The 20,731-nt window shown below is 40.7% G+C and overlaps 1 protein-coding gene across 9 annotated transcripts in view; it reads right to left on the bottom strand.

The window, feature by feature from the left end:
- SLC7A11 (solute carrier family 7 member 11) overlaps positions 1-20,731 on the bottom strand; it is a 553,887-nt gene that overhangs the window by 491,287 nt on the left and 41,869 nt on the right. The window contains exon 4 of one of the 9 annotated variants that reach the window (XR_008703685.1): positions 9,824-10,371. The exons of the other annotated variants lie outside the window; for them this stretch is intronic. The gene's annotated coding sequence lies outside the window, so the exon portion shown is untranslated. Of the gene's footprint in view, positions 1-9,823; positions 10,372-20,731 lie in introns of those variants that run through there. 9 annotated transcript variants of the gene reach the window in all.

Raw genomic sequence — 20,731 nt, 5'->3', positions numbered from 1 at the left:
TGGTCCCATCACTTTATGGCAAATAGATGGGGAAACAGTGGAAACAGTGTCAGACTATTTTTCTGGGCTCCAAAATCACTGCATATGGTGACTGCAGCCATGAAATTAAAAGATGCTTACTCCTTGGAAGGAAAGTTATGACCAACCTAGATAGCATATTCAAAAGCAGAGACATTACTTTGCTAACAAAGGTCCATCTAGTCAAGGCTATTGTTTTTTCTGTGTTCATGTATGGATGTGAGAGTTGGACTGTGAAGAAGGCTGAGTGCCAAAGAATTGATGCTTTTGAACTGTGGTGTTGGAGAAGATTCTTGAGAGTCCCTTGGACTGCAAGGAGATCCAACCGGTCCGTTCTGAAGGAGATCAGCCCTGGGATTTCTTTGGAAGGAATGATGCTAAAGCTGAAAGTCCAGTAGTTTGACCACCTCATGAGAAGAGTTGACTCATTGGAAAAGACTCTGATGCTGGGAGAGATTAGGGGCAGGAGGAGAAGGGGATGACAGAGGATGAGATGGCTGGATGGCAACACTGACTCGATGGACATGAGTCTGGGTGAACTCCAGGAGTTGGTGATGGACAGGGAGGCCTGGCGTGCTGCGATTCATGGGGTCGCAAAGAGTCGGACACGACTGAGAGACTGAACTGAACTGAACTGATAGCATACTTAGGTTTAAGCCTTACTTCCCTCAAGACTGAGTTTTATGAAACCAGAACTAAATTTATTTATGTGTGCATTCTTTTCACATAAAAAATATGTGGCATATACTAGTTGCTGAATCAATGTTTATTCTGATGAGCTTGATACAATCACTTATATCAGCACCAAAGTTAGTTATCTGATATTGTTAGTATTATTTTCTATTTTGACTGCTTTAATTTCTAAGCTTTACATAAAAACATTACAATTAAAAGTTTAAGTGCATTTTTGAGTTTTATTCTTAATTTGAAAGGAAAGGGAGCAGAATTTATAAACATTTTACTCATAAATTTGACTCTAGTTGCCTTTTATTGAGTATCTACTGTATGCCAGGTACTGATTTAGCATCATGCATTCATTATATCATTTCATCTGCTAAAGAAACCTGTGGAGTACAGCAAATACAATTTTATATCCATTTTACATATAAAGAAATTGAGTCTCAGAGAAGTAATCAGTCCCAGATCATAGGGCTGGCTATGTGGAACTGTCAGGCATCAAAGCAAGGTAATCTGATACTGGTACCCATACTCTCTCAACTCTGTCCCACTGTAACCTCATCAACTGCTTTAGAGGGAGAATTATGATGGCTGGGTGGAGACTCCACAAAAGAAAGTAGACTGGAGTGGGCTGACATCACAGGCTGTGCCCTAGAATGTCCCAAGAAAAATATCTCTTATTGATTAGAAAAATGGAGTAAAGGCAGGGGGAAGTTTGGGGGACAGCCATTATGTACCCAGGTGTTTGGGAATACAAGAAATCCCTTGTTCTTTTCAGATTCGTGGTTTGGAACACTAGGTGTGATGAAATCTGCTCCTTCTTCTCTAGGATCCCCTGGTTTAAGCCCCAGCCACCTCCCCTATCCCTTTCCTTGAGAAAAAACTCAAAAACCACCCTGAAAATGCCATTGGAGCCTATACTCACCTTGGTCTTTTTTATCCTTGTACTAAACTGCAGATCAAAGGAGGGACTAGGAAGACAAATAAAATTAAAATCTTAATGTAAAATTAGTGTGATTATTTTGAGAGTCTCTCAACAAGGCAATCAGGTTTGTAATGTTTTTCCATCCTTGTTTGAAAATGTCCTTGGGCTAGATAGGAGATGTCTTCAGACTAACACTCTAGAGATAACAAATAGAGAGAGAAGAACAATCTGGGAGCAAACATTTATAAAATATTTGCAATCACTTGCTCTGTGTTCATTGAGCTTTTATTTCTAGGCAGGCTCTTTTGTTGTGCATAAACCAGGAAAATGTTATGTTTTATTTCACATACTGTAACCCTAAGATTCTGCTCTATATCCAAAATCTATAGTGATTACTTTTGTTTCTTTTCTTTAAATTTCTCCTCAGAAGTCCTACCCCCTTCTTAAATGGGGCTGGGGTTGGGGGTGCCTGAAGATTCAACTGAGAAAAATCCCTCTGAACACAAAGCCAGATGCCAAATATGTCTACCGAAGGAGAATTACCCCACTTCTCCTTATTCATGTTCTGCCCTTACGTCCTATATGTCTCATTAGATCATAAGCCCATAAGGGAAAATTCATGCTTTCAAGATCCATTAGGCAAGTAGTATATTACACATGCAAAAAAAAAAAAAAGCTTATCTTTAGAAATATGCAATCATGTAAAGTTATAAAAGTCATGGAGGAAAAGGACTGACATTTCTTGTTAAAATTATCTGCAGTTTCATATCTAAAAGAGATAAAAGTGCTTTATTCCTAATATTAACCTCCAGAAAACCTCACAGGTTAATGGAAGGAACCTTGGCTGGGAGTCAGAAAACCAGGTTCTAATCCTAATGCTTCTACCAATGCATCCTATGAAACTGGACCAGTTACTTTACCTGTTTGTGGGAGTCCATGTAACAGACATATAAATCCTTCATACCACCTCACAGGGATTTCTAAGCAACAAATGAAATGTTAAAGTGCATTCATTAGCTTAAAACAGTAATTGACTGAGATGGTGGTTGTTATCGTTATGCCATTTGCTTTTTAGTTCACCATGGTGAAACAACACACACATTTCCTTTTGCTCCCTAAAAGGGAAGCAAAATATGAATAATACTGTTTAACAGATACAAATCCACAAAGCACAAACAACAGGAGATGAGAAATAATTAACATGTTTGGAAAAGGTAAAATGAATCAAAAAACAAGAGTGAGGAGAAAGCTGAGTGCCAAGTGGCTAGAGACAGAATTAATTCATACCCCCAAACTAGGAAATGCTCAGAAGTTAGAGGCATCAGTCATTTCAGGAGGCATGAGTGAGGTGGGTACTCTACCAAGGGAGTTGAATATGATATCAATTATATGTGGAATCTTAAAAATTTGATATAAAAACATTTTAATGATACAAGATACTTACAAAACAGAGAGACTCAGATATAGAAAACAAACTTATGGTTACGAAAAGAGAAAATGAGGGGAAGGATAAATTAGGATTTGAGGATTAACAGATATACACTGCTGCTGCTGCTGCTGCTAAGTCACTTCAGTCGTGTCCCACTCTGTGCAACCCCAGAGATGGCAGCCCACCAGGCTCCCCCGTCCCTGGGATTCTCCAGGCAAGAACACTGGAGTGGGTTGCCATTTCCTTCTCCAATGAATGAAAGTGAAAAGTGAAATTGAAGTCGCTCAGTCATGTCTGACTCTTAGCAACCCCATGGACTGCAGCCTACCAGGCTCCTCCATCCATGGGATTTTCCAGGCAAGAGTACTGGAGTGGGGTGCCATTGCCTTCTCCAGAACAGATACACACTATTACATATAAAATAGACAAGTAACAGGGACCTATTGTATAGCACAGGGAACTATAATCAATACCTTGTAATCACCTATAAGGGAAAATAATCTGAAAAAGAATGTGTGTATGTCTGTGTGTGTATAACTAAATCACTTTGCTGTACACCTCCTGAATCTAATGTGTATGAGTGTGTTAAGTCACTTCAGTTGATGGACTACAGCCTGCCAGGCTCCTTTGTCCATGGGGATTCCCTAGGCAAGAATATTGGAGTGGATTCCCATGCCCTCCTCCAGGGGAATCTTCTCAATTAAGGGATTGAACCCACATCTCTTATGTCTTCTGTATTGGTAAGTGGGCTCTTAACCACTAGCACCACCTGGGAAGCCCCCTGAAAACTATTACAACATTCTAAATCAGCTATATTTCAATAAAAAAAAAATAAAGGAAATCTGAGGATCAAGAGTAGTTAGAACTTCTACAGTCACTTCTTCTATGTATGGAGAAGATCCTGTTTCACGGTAACAGGAACAATACAGAGAGAGAGAGAGAGAGATTACACAGAAATCAAGAGAGTTAAGTGTAGGGCTAAGTACTGAACAAGTTGGATTTAGAAAAAGCAGAGGAACCAGAGATCAAATTGCCAACTTCCATTGGATCAGAGAGAAAGCAAGGGAATTCCAGAAAAACATCTACTATGTTTCATTGACTACACTAAAGCCTTTGACTGTGTGGATCACAACAAACTGTGAAAATTCTTAAAGACATGGGAATACCAGACCATCTTACCCGCCTCCTGAGAAATCTGTATGCAGGTGAAGAAGCAACAGTTAGAACCAAACATGGAACAACAGACAAGTTCAAATTGGGAAAAGAATACACCAAGGCTGTATATTATCACCCTGCTTATTTAACTTATATGCAGAGTATATCAGGCAAAATGCCCAGTTGGATGAATCACAAGCTGGAATCAAGATTGCCAGAAGAAATATCAACAGCCTCAGATATGCATATGATACCAGTCTAATGGCAGAAGGTGAAAAGAAACTAAAGAGTCTCTTGATAAGGGTGAAAGAGGAGAATGAAAAAGCTGACTTAAAATTCAACATTCAAAAAATAAAGATCATGGCATCTGGTCCCATCACTTCATGGCAAATAGATGGGGAAAAAATAGAAACAGGGACAGACTTCATTTTCTTGGCTATGAAGAATTGCTGTCAGTGTTAACTGCAGCCATGAAATTAAAAAACACTTGCTCCTTGGAAGACAAGCTTTAACAAACCTAGACAGCGTATTAAAAAGCAGAGATGTAATTTGCCAACAAAGGTCTGTACAGCCAAAGTTATGGTTTTTCCAGTAGTCATGTATGTATGTGAGAGTTGGACCATAAATAAGGCTTAGCACCAAAGAATTGATTCTTTTGAACTGTGGTGCTGGAGAAGACTCTTGAGAGTCTCTTAGACTGAAAGGAGATCAAACCAGTCAATCCTAAAGGAAGTCAACCCTGAATATTCACTGGAAGGACCAATGCTGAAACTGAAGCTCCAATACTTTGGCCACCTGATGGGAAGAGCTGACTCATTAGTAAAGACCCTGATGCTGGGAAAGGACAGAAGGCAGGAAGAGAAGGGATTGACAGAGGATGGGATAGTTGGATGGCATCATCAACTCAGTGGACATGAGTCTGAGCAAACTTCAGGTGATAGTAAAAGACAGGGAAGCCTGGCATGCTGCATTCCATGGGGTCACAAAAAAGTCAAACACTACTTAGAGACTGAACAACAACAAGTACTGAACATCGAGATTCACCCTTCGGCTTCATTCCAAAAATTCTCAACCACCTCACATATTCCAATGAATACAAGCATAAAACATATCCTACTGATGTATTTAACTGGTGGTTCAAAACCATGGTGGTAAATACCAGAAGACTAGCCAAAAGCATGAAAAGTGGTTGCCTAACAGGACTGGGAACCCCTATATTGACAGTAAAATTCTTGAATACTAATAAATCACAGAAAATGTATTAATTTGAACTTTCTTTAAATACTTTTTTATAGATTTACCTTTCAAAGAAACCAAAGTATAGGCTATTAGGAGTTGATATATTCCCCACTTTTGATCTTATTAGCAAAACACGATTAAATCTAACAGATGGGGACTGTAATAAAATTACACAAAATGACACATGCAAGTTAGAAATTTTTTAGGCTGAGTCAGCCCAGTCAGAGCAGAGTCACATGTGCTTGAGAGCATTTGCTTGATAGTCTATTACTTGTAGAAAGAGTGTCTTAGAGGGAGAGGCATGGGTATTCTGGGCTTCCCAGGTGGCATGAGTGGTAAAGAGCCCACCTGCCAATGCAGAAGATGTAAGAGACATGGGTTAAATCCCTGGGTCAGGAAGATTTCCTGGGGAAGGAAATGGCAACCCAGTCCAGTATTCTTGCCAGGGAAATCCCAGGGACAGAGGAGCCTGGTGGGCTACAGTCCATGGGGTCGCAAAGAGCTGGACACGACTGAAGCGACTGAGCATGCAGGCACACGTGGGTATTCTGGGGTCCACCCCCAGATGGCCCTGGTGCCAGCTATCTGAACTGCCTTGTTTACAGAGAACCTGCCCATTATCTTTAGCCACTTCCTCCTGCCTCTCCTCCTGATTCATTCTACCCAAGCTATTTCCAAACTGTGGGTCTGATGGAGTCACCATTATTCTATAAATCCTTTGATGGTCCCACCCATCCAGCCAGTCACCAGCCTCCTCACCCACTGTGCACACTCATCAGAAACTACTCGCCGCCCCCTCAACTTTCCATGTGTTTTCATGTCTCCCTACCTCATGGAAGCTCTTTCCCTCTCTGCAGTGTTCTGCTCTGTCTTTCCTGCCAAAGACTCACTCCTTGAAAACACCAATTTAAAAATCATCATCCAGTTTCAACCAAACAGAGCGAAATACTTGCTCATTATTCTATATTCACAACTTTTATACCCTGAGTTGGGCTTCCCTGGTACTTCACCTGGTAAAGAATCCACCTGTAATGCAGGAGACCCCACTTCAATCCTTGGGTCAGGAAGATCCCCTGGAGAAGGGATAGGCTACCCACTTCACTGGTGGCTCAGATGGTAACAAATCCACCTGCAATGCAGAAGACTTGGGTTCGATCCCTGGGTTGGGAAGATCCCCTGGAGTAGGGCATGGTAACCCACTCCAGTATTCTTGCCTGGAGAATCCCCATGGACAGAGGAGCCTGGAGGGCTGCAGTCCATGAGGTCACAAAGGGTAGGACATGACTGAGCGACTAAGCACACACACACACCTTGTGTTGCAATTGTTCACTTCAATATCTGTCTCCCCTCTTAGACTAGGAGTTCTGAAGGGCAGGGATCAGGTTTAATCATCTTTGTATCCTCAGTACCAAGCAAAGTGCCAGACACACAGCCCTCAGGGGGAGCTGGTGGAATATACCAGCAGGAAGTGAATTAATTTCACATTAATCTGGGCCTGGTTTACACCTTATGTTTGAATGCCTATATAATGCCAATGTGAGAAACTATGATTTACATTCCCCAGTTTACATTGGCTAACATCTACGTTCCCAGGGCATGAGGTCTAAATATCCCCTAAAACAATGGAACCATATCAATACTCTTCTCCCCTTAGGGATAAGAGAGAAGAAAGAACACAACACAATGATGAAGCTAGTACATGTATCGCTTGGAGCCGGTCATTTCCTAATACCCCTCTCTTTCACACAACAAAACTGTTTTCTGTCACAAGCATTATTTTCTTGAAGTGTTCTAATTAGCAATTTAAAATGAATAAATCTTACTTTTAATTTTCCTGGTAGGATTCAAATTCAGTAAAATATCTCACGAATGAACTAGAAGGTACACTTGCCAAACAAAAGATTACACCTTGCAATCCATTTGTGCTCAGTTTTCTCTTTAAAATATTAAACACAAACAGAAACTCCAGTCACAAAGTGTGACAGAATTGAAGTAACTCGAGTTCCCTCTTTCATCTTTATGGTCACATGTTGCCATGGTTAATTTCTAACCTACTGGGTTTTGGGGGTTCTTTTTTATTAAAGAAAAAAATTGATTGATTTACAATGTAAATAGTTGATTTACAATGTTGTGTGAGTTTCAGGTATGTGTGTGTGTATACACATATACATATATATATATATTTAATATATAGTGTTCTTTTTCAGGTTCTTTTCCATTATAGGTTATTACAAGATATTGAGTATAGTCCCCTGAGCTATACTGTAGGTCCTTGTTGTTAATTATATATTTATATTTAGTGAGTATCTGTTAATCCCAACCTCTTAATTTATCCCTCCCCCATCTTCCCCCTTTGGTAACCATAAATTTGTTCTCTATGTCTGAGTCTAACCTATGGTTTAAAAGCAAGAATATGACGTACCATGAGCTGGGAGACAGAAACTGTCCTTGCTCCACGGGAGCCTGAACAATTCCCAACCCTAGAGAACCTACTCTCCAAACCAATGCATATGGCTGACTTGGCCTATTTCAGGGCCAACTGTATGATCTGGACTTCTCCAAATTTTCTTCCACACAGAACACAATTTTTATTAAAGGAAAGGGAATAAAAACAAGTGCAATGGGAAGCTTAGATATATATCCACAAAACTCAACAGTAACCCCAGCAATTTGTGAGTACTTAGGCCAACAAAATGTGTGATTTGGCTGGGGGTGGAGGCAGTGGTGCCGGGGCCTGGCATTGTTTAAAATTGCTGGAGCTTGGTGACAATGAGAAGCACACCAACTCACAGTTTTATTACTGCTTTCAATTCTCAGTAGGCAAAACATCCTTTTATTGGCTCCCCACAGGAAGACTTCAATAAATATCTCCTTCCCCCTTGCCCCAGGGCATTACGGCCTCTCCCCACTTCCTTCTGAGCATAGCAAGAAGCAGGCAGAGGACAGGAAGGATCAAGGCTCTCCGGGAGAACAGAGCCAGAGAAGCTGGCCTGCGGAGTCAGAGATGAGTTTGTGCAGCCTTCCAAACGAGCCTGACAGCCTTCGTGTCCAGACTGCAGCCAACCACCAGCACGCAGCCACCGGCCACCTGCAGCAAGGGCCTTAGACAAACTTCAAAGAAGGCCAACTCTATCAACCCCCTACTTCCTTATGAATTTGTCTCCCCAGGTCCTATTGTATCAATTTGCTAGGAGTGCCATAATATAATACCCAGGACAGGTGGCTCAAACAACAGAAATTCATTCTCTCACACTTCCGGAGTCTAGAAGTGCGAGATCCAGGTGTTAACAGGGCTGTTTCTTCTGAGGCTTCTCTCCCTGGATCACAGATGATGGCTTCCCTCTCTGTCTTCACATGGGCCTCCCTGTGTGTGTGTGTGTGTCCATGCGTGTATGTGTGCATCCTAATTTCTGCTGCTTATAAGAATACCAGTAAGGGCCCATCCATATGATCTCATTTAACCTTAATTACTTCTTTAAAAGCTCTATCTCCAAATACAGTCACATGGTGAGATCCTGGTTAGGACTTCAATATATGAATCTGGGCAGATACTATTAAGCCTCTAGCACCCACACTCTGACCTCAAGGCCCCCAACCCAGCACCCTCTCCTCTCCTCCAGTTCTAAAGCTCACCATCCACTTTCCACACCTGGAACATCCCGCTTACCCATCTTTCATTTCCCAAACCCATGTTCTTTGTCTCTTATATGTCCCTTTGTCTAGCTGATATGATTATTGGAATAATTAGCCTTACTCACCCAGAACAAACAACACTTAAGAGAAGCTGGATAACTACACTGATGCACTAGTAGAACATACAGATGATGGGGATGGGGGTGAGAAGTGTAGGTCTTTCAGGCATGTTTTGTCCCTTCTACTTAATCCCACCAGCATCCCCTTGCTGCCCATCCCATTCCCCAACAAGCACACAGTCTGCAAGATTAAAGTACAGAGACTTCTTTCAACAGCACACTTCCTCTGCCTCCACTCAAAGCCTACATCACCCCTCTCCCAGGCAGTAGACATGGAGTTCAGTAAAACACGCATGTCATCTCTCAGAGAGACATACGAGGATCATTATAGAATTACATTTCAAAACAAAAGTTTCCATATTTATGAGTTCTCTTAGATAGTAATCTTCCAAAGCTACAGTTTGACAGAAAGCACATTGGAATTAATATAATAACATCTCTGTCCAGCCAGCCTCCAGTGTGGCACCTAATATTAGTCTAGGGTGATCATGCCCTTTTTAAATTATTTTTTATTATTTTATTTTTTTTTTATTATGTAATTAGCCAACTGTGGGGACAGAAAAGTTAGGACTGCATCTAAAAGGAACACATTCCTGAATGGACATTGCTACATACGTCACATTATATTTTATCTGTCAGCTTTGCTGTTATCCAGAAAAACTGTTCTGAAAAGTATATTAAAATCATTAAAAACAACAGAGCAAAAAAAAAAATGCCAAGTACTTTTGGCACCATAAACCACAGCTTTCCACAATCACATATGCAGTTTTCTTCTGAAGCTTCCTGAGGAAAAGGACTGAGTCTTTTGGTACCACCAGAAACCTTGGCAAAACAAGGTGCTAGGTAGCTATGTGGGTCTGAACTAAATTGAATGGAATGAGCATTTGCTGGCCAATAAACACATAAATAGCTTATTGATCTTCACCAGTTAATTCAGTGTTAGAAAGAAGATCAGAACACAGATTTCCATGTGACTATTTCAAACACTAAAACACTCCAAATTTCTGAGTTTAAATAACACTTTCCACATTTCAGATGTAAGAAATTTAAATACAGCAGAATTTTTCTTTTATCTATTATTATATCTCTTATCGTTATTCCTAAATTCTTCTCCACACTTAAGTTTGATCTGCTCAGCATTTAATTATCCAAATTGCACCGAAAGTCATCTGTGCCTAAGAAAAAACATAAAACACACAATTTAGAGAAGAAGAAAAATATGATATTCTGTATTATCTGACTTTCAGAAAATAATTATGTATGCATGTAGAGCTTACTATGAAATAGGGAATAATTTAACTGTATGACTCTCATATTCAATTGTTAATTACTTTTCTGTTGGCCTCAAGATATTTCTCTTGCATCAATGGAAAACCGTAGTAGTCCTCCAGTGACCAAAATTATACATCAATTGCTAAGAATATTAATTAAGAGCTCTTTGTCTTCATGGAAAACCATCTACTTCCTACTTCAAAGGCATTGAGTTACAGCACTATAAAAAATTTACTTCAGTTAAAATTTCTAATCAATGGGATGATAGGTTCTTTCGCTGTTGTTGTTGTTTCACTTCTGGCAAGACAAATCTTTTAAATGAAGTAATTGACCTACAACATTTTGTCTGTAAAAGAGCCTATTTCAAAAGAAAATGAATGTTCCATGTCTGACTTCTAAAAAAATACATATTACAGAAGGAAGGGCTTCCCTTGTGGCTCAGCTGGTAAGGAATCCGCCTGCAATGCAGGAGACCTGGGTTCAATCCCTGAGTTGGGAAAATCCCCTGAAGAAGGGAAAGGCCCACTCCGGTATTCTGGTCTGGAGAATTCCATGGACTGTATAGTCCATGGGGTTGCAAAGAGTTGGACACAACTAAGTGACTTGCACTTTCACAGAAGAAAAGCTGTTTAGTTATCAAGGCTTTTAATAACTGAGCAAGCAGAAACTGGGAAAATCAATCCGCTGTGTTTGCTGTGTGTCCAACCCCACTGTGGCAGAGAATATAGTGGAGGCTATGAAGAGTTTTCATAATCTTGTACTCACCCTCCTTAGAGAACACATTTCAGTGTCTGCACACACATGCATACACATACAAACACGTTTAGTAAAGTATTCGGGTATCTGGAAGGGAAGACACTCATTCTTATGGGCTTTGTTCTCTTATTTCCTTCTTTGTCCTTTGAGAACAGGAAAACCAAAGTGAGGGGTCAGTGGAGGGAAAATTATTAAAAGAAGACATGAAGGATAGAGGGACTCTTGCTAAACCAACTTAGTAGGATTTATTGCTTCAAGCAGATCAAGGATTTATCCATCAAAAGGGAGGTTGAGGAACTTGATCAGATCCTAGGGTTATCAGCTATCAAGGGTTGGAGGACTTGACTTAGCAAGATACTTGCTAAAACTGGGCTATGCAGGTCTGGCAAGGACAGGGCTAAGGTCAAGGCTTAGTTAAGAAGGGGATCAGAGGAGCCTGGCTAAAGTTTGGTCAAGGAGAGAACCTTTGCCAGTGCATACAAAAACTTGTACACTAGTGTTCATATGAGCATTATTTATTCTGGCCAATACACAGAAACAACCCAAGTGTCCATTAACTGATAAATGGATAAACAAAATGTGGTTTATTCACACAATGGAATGTTATTCCACAATTTTTTAAAAAATGAAGTATTAATATGTGCGACAACATTGGTGAACCTTGAAACATGATGCTAAGAAGCCAGTTACAAAAGACCACATATTGTATGCTCCCATTTATATGAGATGGGCAGGAAAGGCAGCTCCATAGAAACAAAAACTAAATGAGTGATTGTCAGACTCAGGAGAAAGGGAGAGTGCGGAGTCACTGGTGATGGGTTCAGGGTTTCTTTGAGGGTACTGAAAATGCTCTAAGATTACACAGTGGTGACAGATGCCTAACACTATAAATATACTAAAAACCCTGAATTGCATGCTTTCAAAAAAGTGAATTTTACGGTATGTGAATTATACCTCAATAAGACCATTAGATCAAGATTGCTCGGAGAAATATCATTAACCTCAGATACGCAGATGACACCACCCTTATGGCAGAAAGTGAAGGGGAACTAAAAAGTCTCTTGATGAAAGTGAAAGAGGAGAGTGAAAAAGTTGGCTTAAAGCTCAACATTCAGAAAACGAAGATCATGGCATCTGGTCCCATCACTTCATGGGAAATAGATGGGGACACAGTGGAAACAGTGTCAGACTTTATTTTTGGGGGCTCCAAAATCATTGCAGATGGGGATTGTAGCCATGAAATTAAAAGACGCTTACTCCTTGGAAGGAAAGTTATGACCAACCTAGATAGCATATTAAAAAGCAGAGACATCACTTTGCCAACAAAGGTTCGTCTAGTCAAGGCTATGGATTTTCCTGTGGTCGTGTATGGATGTGAGAGTTGGACTGTGAAGAAGGCTGAGCGCCAAAGAATTGATGCTTTTGAACGGTGGTGTTGAAGGAGACTCTTGAGAGTCCCTTGGACTGCAGGGATATCCAACCAGTCCATTCTGAAGGACATCAGCCCTGGGATTTCTTTGGAAGGAATGATGCTAAAGCTGAAACTCCAGTACTTTGGCCACCTCATGCGAAGACTTGACTCATTGGAAAAGACTCTGATGCTGGGAGGGATTGGGGGCAGGAGGAGAAGGGGACGGCAGAGGATGAGATGGCTGGATGGCATCACTGACTCAATGGACGTGAGTCTGGGTAAACTCTGGGAGTTGGTGATGGACAGGGAGGCCTGGCGTGCTGCGATTCATGGGGTCGCAAAGAGTCGGACAGGACTGAGTGACTGAACTGAACTGAAAGACCATTAGATAAAAAAAAGAGTTCTCAGATGTTTCCACACGTGAAGTCCTAGACATGCATTAATTTGCTCAGTCCTCTCTTTCCCTCTCTTCTTCCTCCACAGCAATAGAAAAATAATTACCCTCACTTTGCCATGGAGAGCAGATCCACTATCTACAATTCCTGCCTCAGCCCTGAGCTCTCCTCATCAATGCATTCTGATTACAAAGGTTCTGCTGGAAACTTCTTTATACCCCAACAGTCACTAATATGTCCCCCTTTTAAAAATAGGAAATAAAAATTGTTAGATTTCACTTCTAAGTCTTGTGGGTCTTTTAACTCAATAACAAAATTTTCATATTAAAATGAAGTGTGTCTGTTGTAGTTTCAAGGCATGCATGTCCAATAAGGTTATCTTAGATTTTTTAAAAGTTCAAAACATGAAAGATTATCATGCAATAGTTACAGGGGTGCTTAATACATATGATAATGATATAATCAAAGGAAGACAATAATAGTTCATTCAAAATGAACAACTACAGCCTTAAATCACTATGATTAAATCTCATTTAACTCATCAGTATTTATGCCCATTCAGGTTATTTTGAGGACATGTTAATAAAATATTAAATGTATAAATAATGACTATATTGAGAGAGGAAAACTGTTCTATACAAATCAAATGGAGCATGGCATGTGGATATGCCATAAAATCATTTAGCTGACTACATACAAGCAGTCACAAAATGCTTCTTTTAATAAAATAGCAATGATTCCAGGTGTCTAATTAGACTGTTAACATGTTAAAATTACAACCATCCATTATGCTTAACTTTAGAGAGCCCCAACCTGAAACCTGATTCTTGTTCCATATAGTTTGAACACTTCAGGTGGCATAATTTTGCCTAATTCTTACTAGTCAAAATTCTTGGCTGATTTGAAGAACAGGAAATCAAAGGGATACTGAGATCAGTTAACTCAGAGAAACGGTGCTGGGAGTAGCTGTTACAAGTATATAATCTTATAGAAAGGCCAAACACAGAAGCTGCTCATCAGTTATTTTCATGGTTTATGAAAGAAAGAATAACTGTACACAGATTCAAACAATCTGAGAATTTCACCTAGAATCATATACTTCTGCAAATAGCAGAAAAACCTGCTGTATTAACTTAAACAGATAGAGGTCTCCACAACTACAGTCCAGGAGTAGATAAACCAAGGCTGATAAAGTGGCTCAGTGACGTCATCGGGAACCAACCACTCACCGCTCTTCCGCTCCACCACCCTAGCACGTGAGCCTTTGGTCTCATGCTTGCTGCCTCATGGTTGCGACATGGCCTCCAGGCATCATATTCAAGTTCCAAACAAGAGAAAACGGACTGAAGGATGGATGAAAGAACTGTAAAACTTTCTCTGAAATCTCTAATAGGTTTCTGCTTGCATCTTATGAGTCAAAATTATGCCAACAGGTACCCCTTAATGTAAAGTAATATGGGAGGGTAAATTTTTTTAAAGTCCTTAAGGAAGAAAGATAGATGGATATTCGGTAGGCAACTAGCATTAGATTTTATAAATTCATTCTCAGTGGTTTGCAATTTTTCCACAAGAACTTTTACACTTTACTTTTTAGGTTTTCATATTGATTATAAGTTACTACTTTAAATGTTAAGCAGGAAGACCACCTTACAGTTATTTGAGCCAGAACTGAAGTGTGATTTTACCCATGTTTAAATCTGTATATATGGTGGAACTATGCCAAATATCATTACTTTAACTGTCATGACCTAATGACAAAAGTCAAAAAAACAGGAGGTGGACAATACCTAAGTGATATGGTTGGACAAAATAAGATTAAAGGACATTAGGGCATGCTACACTGTTAGAAAAAGTAGATAAAGCAGTCTGCAACATCATTAGACAAGACTTGGTCTTTGGTGAATCTCTTGAAAATGTATATTTCCAAGCAAAGACACAAAGGTATTTGGAACCATTTTATTATTGCTTCCAGTGTTTGGAATCTAGGAAGGCAGAAGAACCATCCACTAAAAATGGCACTAGCCCCCTAACTTAGGCATTTGATTAACAAATGGGTATGTTACTATTCCAAAACCATAATACAGAAGCTGTTAAAAAAAAAAAAAAAAAAAGGAAAGAAAAGAAAAGCAGGCATGTGCACATTACTGTGTCTAGCAAGAACAACTTTCTTCTGTAGCTTCTTAATTTAATTTCATAATGACTTCTTAGAAAAAAAAATTATCAACCATAAATAAAAAGAAAAAAAAATCACTGGTTTTAAAGTCATTTCAAATATGGCTGAGAAATCTGATGAGCTTCCATCTTGCTGGCCAAGAAGGATGGCATTGTGTTGTGACTGAGATCTTGCCCAATCTCAAAGCATTTTCCCTTCCATGGTAAACAGAACTGCTACAGGCATCAGTGCCAAACATTTTATTACTCTGAGCAAGATAGCCTGTGGAATCAAACTAACCGTGTCAACCTGCCTGGATTGCTAAACAATCAGATAACAATGGACACTGACAAGTTTCCAAAAGTATAATACAAAGCATATTGGCTTCAATTTTTAAAATCTAGGAAAGGAAGGGCTTCTTTTTATTTCCTCCCTTTGGAGAAGGCCATTCTTTGAAAGCTCTACAGCCTCCTGGAGCAGTTTCAGTGGTTTTGAACATTCTTCTCTTCTCTTTAAAGCCTTGAAAATGGGAAAATGCCATTATATAAAGAACTAGCCACCTTCAGTGGGGCCATGACAAGCACGAGGTTTCAAAATGAACATGAAATGGCAGATTTTTCCATTTAAGGGTCATCTACTTAATGAGCCCCAAACCATGTTCAAAATCCCCCCAAGGCAGTCAGACTTTTCTTTCCACTTAAGCTATATGTGTTCAGTCATTCAGTCATGTCTGACTCCTTGCAACCCTTTGGACTATAGCCCACCAGGCTCCTCTGTCCATGGGATTTTTCAGGCAGGAATTCTGGAATGGGTTGCTATTTCCTCCTCCAGAGGATTTTCTGACCCGGGGATCGAATCCACGTCTCTTGAGTTTCCCGCATTGCAGGCATATCCTTTATCACTGAGCCATCAGGGAAGCCCATTTGAGTTATATCTTTTTCTCGGATAAATGCTCATGAGTTGTGCCCTGCCACAGGCTTTTTCTGCTTTATTGACTATACTAGAGTTTTTGACTGTGTGGATCACAAAAAACTGTGGAAAATTCTTAAAGACATAGGAATACTAGGCCACCTTAACCTGCTTCTTGAGAAACCTGTTTGGAGGTCAAGAAGCAACAGTTAAAACCGGACATGGGAGAACAGACTGGGTCAAAATTGGGAAAGGAATACATCAAGGCTGTATATTGTCACCCTGCTTATTTAACTTATATGCAGAGTACATGATGCGAAATGCCAGGCTGGATGAAGCACAAGCTGGAATCAAGATTGCCAGGAGAAATATTAATAACCTCAGATATGCAGATGACACCACTTGACACTACCCTAATGGCAGAAAGCGAAGAGGAACTAAAGAGCCTCTTGATGAAAGTGAAAGAGGAGAGTGGAAAAGCTGGCTTAAAACTCAACATTCAAAAAACTAAGATCATGGCATCCGGTCCCATCACTTCATAGCAAACAGATGGGGAAACAATGGAAACATTAACAGTCTTTATTTTCTTTGGCTTCCAAATCACTGCAGATGGTGACTGCAGCCATGAAATTCAGACACTTGCTCCTTGGAAGAAAAGCTATGACAAACCTAGACAATGTATTAAAAAGCAGAGACGTTACTTTGCTGATAAAGGTCTGTTTAGTCCAAGCTATGGTTTTTCCAGTAGTGATGTACAGATGTGAGAGTTGGACCATAAAGAAGGCTGAGCATCAAAGAATTGATGCTTTTGAACTGTGGTGTTGGAGAAGATCCTTGAGAGTTCCTTGGACTGCAAGGAAATCAAACCAGTCAATCCTAAAGGAAATCAGTCCTGTATTCATTGGCAGGACTGATGCTGAAGCTGAAGCTCCAATACTTTGGAAACTTGATGCAAAGAGCTAACTCATAGAAAAGACCCTGATGCTGGGAAAGACTGAAGGTAGGAGGAGAAGGGGACGACAGCAGATAAGATGGTTGGATGGTATCCCTGACTCAATGGACATCAGTTTGAGCAAACTCCAGGAGATGGTGAAGGACAGAAAAGCCTGGTGTGCTGTAGTCCATGGGGTCACAAAGAGTCAGACATGACTGAGCAACTGAACAACAACAGGTTTCTTTGGTATACAGCCTTACCCTTTCTCACCTCACCCCTTATTCTTCTGCAATGTAAGCAAACTATTCAAAGCCATTTAGAAACTGTAAACACTCAGCCTTAATGAAAATGTCACATGGATAGTATGAGAAAAAGATGTTAACCAACACAGCCACTACTTAATTCCTGGTGGAGCTAAATTTCTAGCTGTGAGTTTCAATTCATCTGGGGTCCCAGGAGGCACAAGAAGATCCCATTTTTAACTGTGAAACAGCTCTGTGTAAAATCCCATTTCCTTTCTTCCTTTTATTTTTTTGTATTTTTGTATTTTACCAAAACTGGTTTAAGTCCTCTCTTTCTCTTATCTTCATCCATAATTTCCTACCTAAACTCTCCCAGAGATTATGAAGACTCCTTTATTTTCTCCCTGCTCCTTCCACCCTCTCCTCTTTTCTTCCCAACTGGACCAATCAAGTGCAATGAGTACTCTCCAACACAAGTCTGCCAGTTTGGAATCTTTTTTTTTCACTTCACCCAGCTGTTAAGCTCAATCTACATAATAGAAGGCAGGGTGTAATACTAAACAGATGTCTCCAAAGTTGACCTGGGGATTTGGGGAGGGGGCATATTTATTGAAACTTCATGAAATCTTGTTCACTTATGGCTTTGTAATACTATCCAGGCTTCAAGTGATCCAAGGGCATCTTTTCCACATGAAAGCTACCTCTCTTCTTTATTTCCCAGCCTGCATAATTAAAGTCATAATGCCTACTGTCCACTTGGTCATCAATACTATCAGGCACTGAAGGAGCAGAATTTGGTAATGAGGTGATCACTCAGAATGCAGCCTGACTCACTTTTTAGGTTATTATCTAAGTAAAAAATCAAAATTCAAAAAGTTCGAGTGTATCACTCACAAATTCTCAAGACTGTGCGGTTAACTTGAGAAATTATGAGTTCGAGGGTCTCTGAGGTCCTTGCCAGCTCAGACATTCTTTGCCTCCCAGTGAACTGAGTGAGGTAAGTCAACCCAGAAAGGTGGTTTGATGCCTGAATGCCACTGTCGACTCTCTTAAACTTTAAATCACTTTTCTTCACGGACTCTGAGGCTGAATCCAAAGATTAAACAGCTTTCTCAGCAGAAATAACAGGAGATACATCTCACAACTGGCACTAAGTGAACTCCGTGGCATTTCACAATGACATGTTTCTAGGGCGATGAGAGGGAGGGATGCTTCCACATATAAGACTTTGTTTTTAGGGGGCCCTGGGAACTGGCTGACCAGTCAGGCTTTTCTGCAGGACTCACTGCAGGCTCTAGGGGAGAATCTACCATGGAAACAAGGACAGGATGCCCATGCAAATACCTCCCACCCACCTGTCCTAGAGCCTGAAATTCACACCATAAAAAAAATTGATTATTCCATTTCCAATTCTTCCTTGTAAACAAATACCCTGTGGAGGGATGACACTTTCACAAAATATTAGCCACTTCCCATTGTCAGGCCGTTGTTAGTGCTCTGCCGCTTCACCACATCATTCCCACAATACCCTGCACTCTCCTGTGCCCTGAATTTCATCCAGTAGACCCTCCAGGGTTCTGCTTAGATGCTCACCTCCTACCAGGACCTTTCCCACTGCATTTGAGAGTGAACCTCCCTCTTGGCTTTCTTCTTATACTTTTAATCACACACTGTTTATAGTTGTTAACTTCTCTCTCTCTCTCCAGCTGAATCTCAAATACGCTGTAAGGTCTTCAAACTGAGTTTAAATCATTATTCTTTTTTTTTTTTTTTTTAATATCCTAGAGCTAAAAGTTAATCACAACTTTTTCAGACATTAGGTCAAAAGTGACAACAGAAGGAATGTGATACAAGAGATGACTGTTTTGATAAGGGAGCAAACGGGGAGAAGCAGGGCTGGGTGGTCACTGCCACCAGGGTGGACAGAACTACAGAAGGCAACAGGGAACCCTCCTCACCATCCTGCCAACAGCTCTCTGAGCTTCTGACTTCCTTTTTCCCTGCAAATTTGGCTGAGTGGAAAGGCCAAGGTTGTCCCAAGGTGACAATCTAAGGCTGTGCTGAAATGTTTGGCCTTTTTCTTTTTCCTGGTTGATTCATGATTTGTCATCAAGAACCACACAGGAAAATGTGTCCCCTACCTTACTGTCTGCCTCATCTTCAAAGCAGATGAGCCATTTCTGGGACAGAAAGGCTAGGAAGCTGCTATTGTAAAGAATGTAACATAATGCTAGGCCAATGATCACACAGTTGCACAGACCCCTTTCATCTGGTCAAGAAACAGACTCAGGAATACAAGGTACCATACATTCTGAAAAGGTCCAAGTCCTTCATCCATCCAAAAAGTCTCACACTTTAGACTCCCCGATCTGTACTGTGAAGGGCCAGGGAAACTTTCTGCATTAATTATGCATGAGGAACCCTGGGGAAAGACTGAGCCAACAGCCAAATAAACACAGGCTATTTCTTGGCCCCTCCCCTCCCCTCCCCTCTCTGGAGCAGTGACCCTGGGGGAGGCACTTAAGACTGTCATCAATTTCAGCACAGCCACATGAAGCAGGGAATGTGAATGAGAAGGCAAAGATCAAAGAGCAGGAGATGAAACCAGGGGAAGAGGCAGAGAAAAAGAGAGAGGGGGATAAAAGAGAAATGAGGGCAAAGGAGAGCCAGGGAAAGAAAGAGGAAGGAGACAGGCTGGGACAGAAAGAGACAGACCAGTAATGAGGTGGTTTGTCCTGTTTCATTTCCTCTTCTTGATATTTAAGCATTTTCCCCTGGAGCACTCGCCTTCCTGGCCGAAGTGGGTGGGATGGCACTGGGGGCTGAGCAAAGGGCACTGGATTCCGGTTCTCACTGGTCCCTCACTGGATCCTACACAGGCTTCTCTGCCCAGACACTTGAAAGTATCCATTCTAGTCAGCTCAGCTATTCCAACTAAATCCATATCCATCAAATTATCATTTCTAGCAGTGATAGAAAAATTAATGATTTCTTGAAGGGACTATTGTATTTAAATATTTCAAGCCTGTTGGTGTGATATGTGTCAGCAAGAAAGAAACATATTGACTCGGAGCTGCAGCTAATGCTGGCTTTTATAAATATCCTGTCAGATAAATAATGGCTCTCAATGGATCCAATATGATGTACAGTTCTAAAGCAGGCAGGGTTTTGCCAAGAGGCTCAAAGGAAACTGCCATTGCAATACCGTAGGTTGAATAATGGGATTTTCGTTTATCTTTCCTACCAGAGAAGGCAACAGCGGAGAGATGGGCTCAGCAGGCACCAAGGTGAAGGTTGATTGATTCATCAGATTCCTCAAAAGTTCCAAATATCAAAGGCCTTGAGCTGAGAGCATCCAGAATCCGTGAGTCCATCTGAGAACCAGTCAGCATATGTGGGGCACTCGAGGGCTGCCCCTGCTAGAACAAGCAGACTTCCCTCTCAGTTGAGGAAATCTGTGGACA

This window comes from Bubalus kerabau, chromosome 16 (assembly GCF_029407905.1).
Source record: "Bubalus kerabau isolate K-KA32 ecotype Philippines breed swamp buffalo chromosome 16, PCC_UOA_SB_1v2, whole genome shotgun sequence".
NCBI lineage: Eukaryota > Metazoa > Chordata > Mammalia > Artiodactyla > Bovidae > Bubalus > Bubalus kerabau.
The sequence above is the reverse complement of the archived record's forward strand: the minus strand, read 5'-3'. Positions and strand labels throughout refer to the sequence as shown.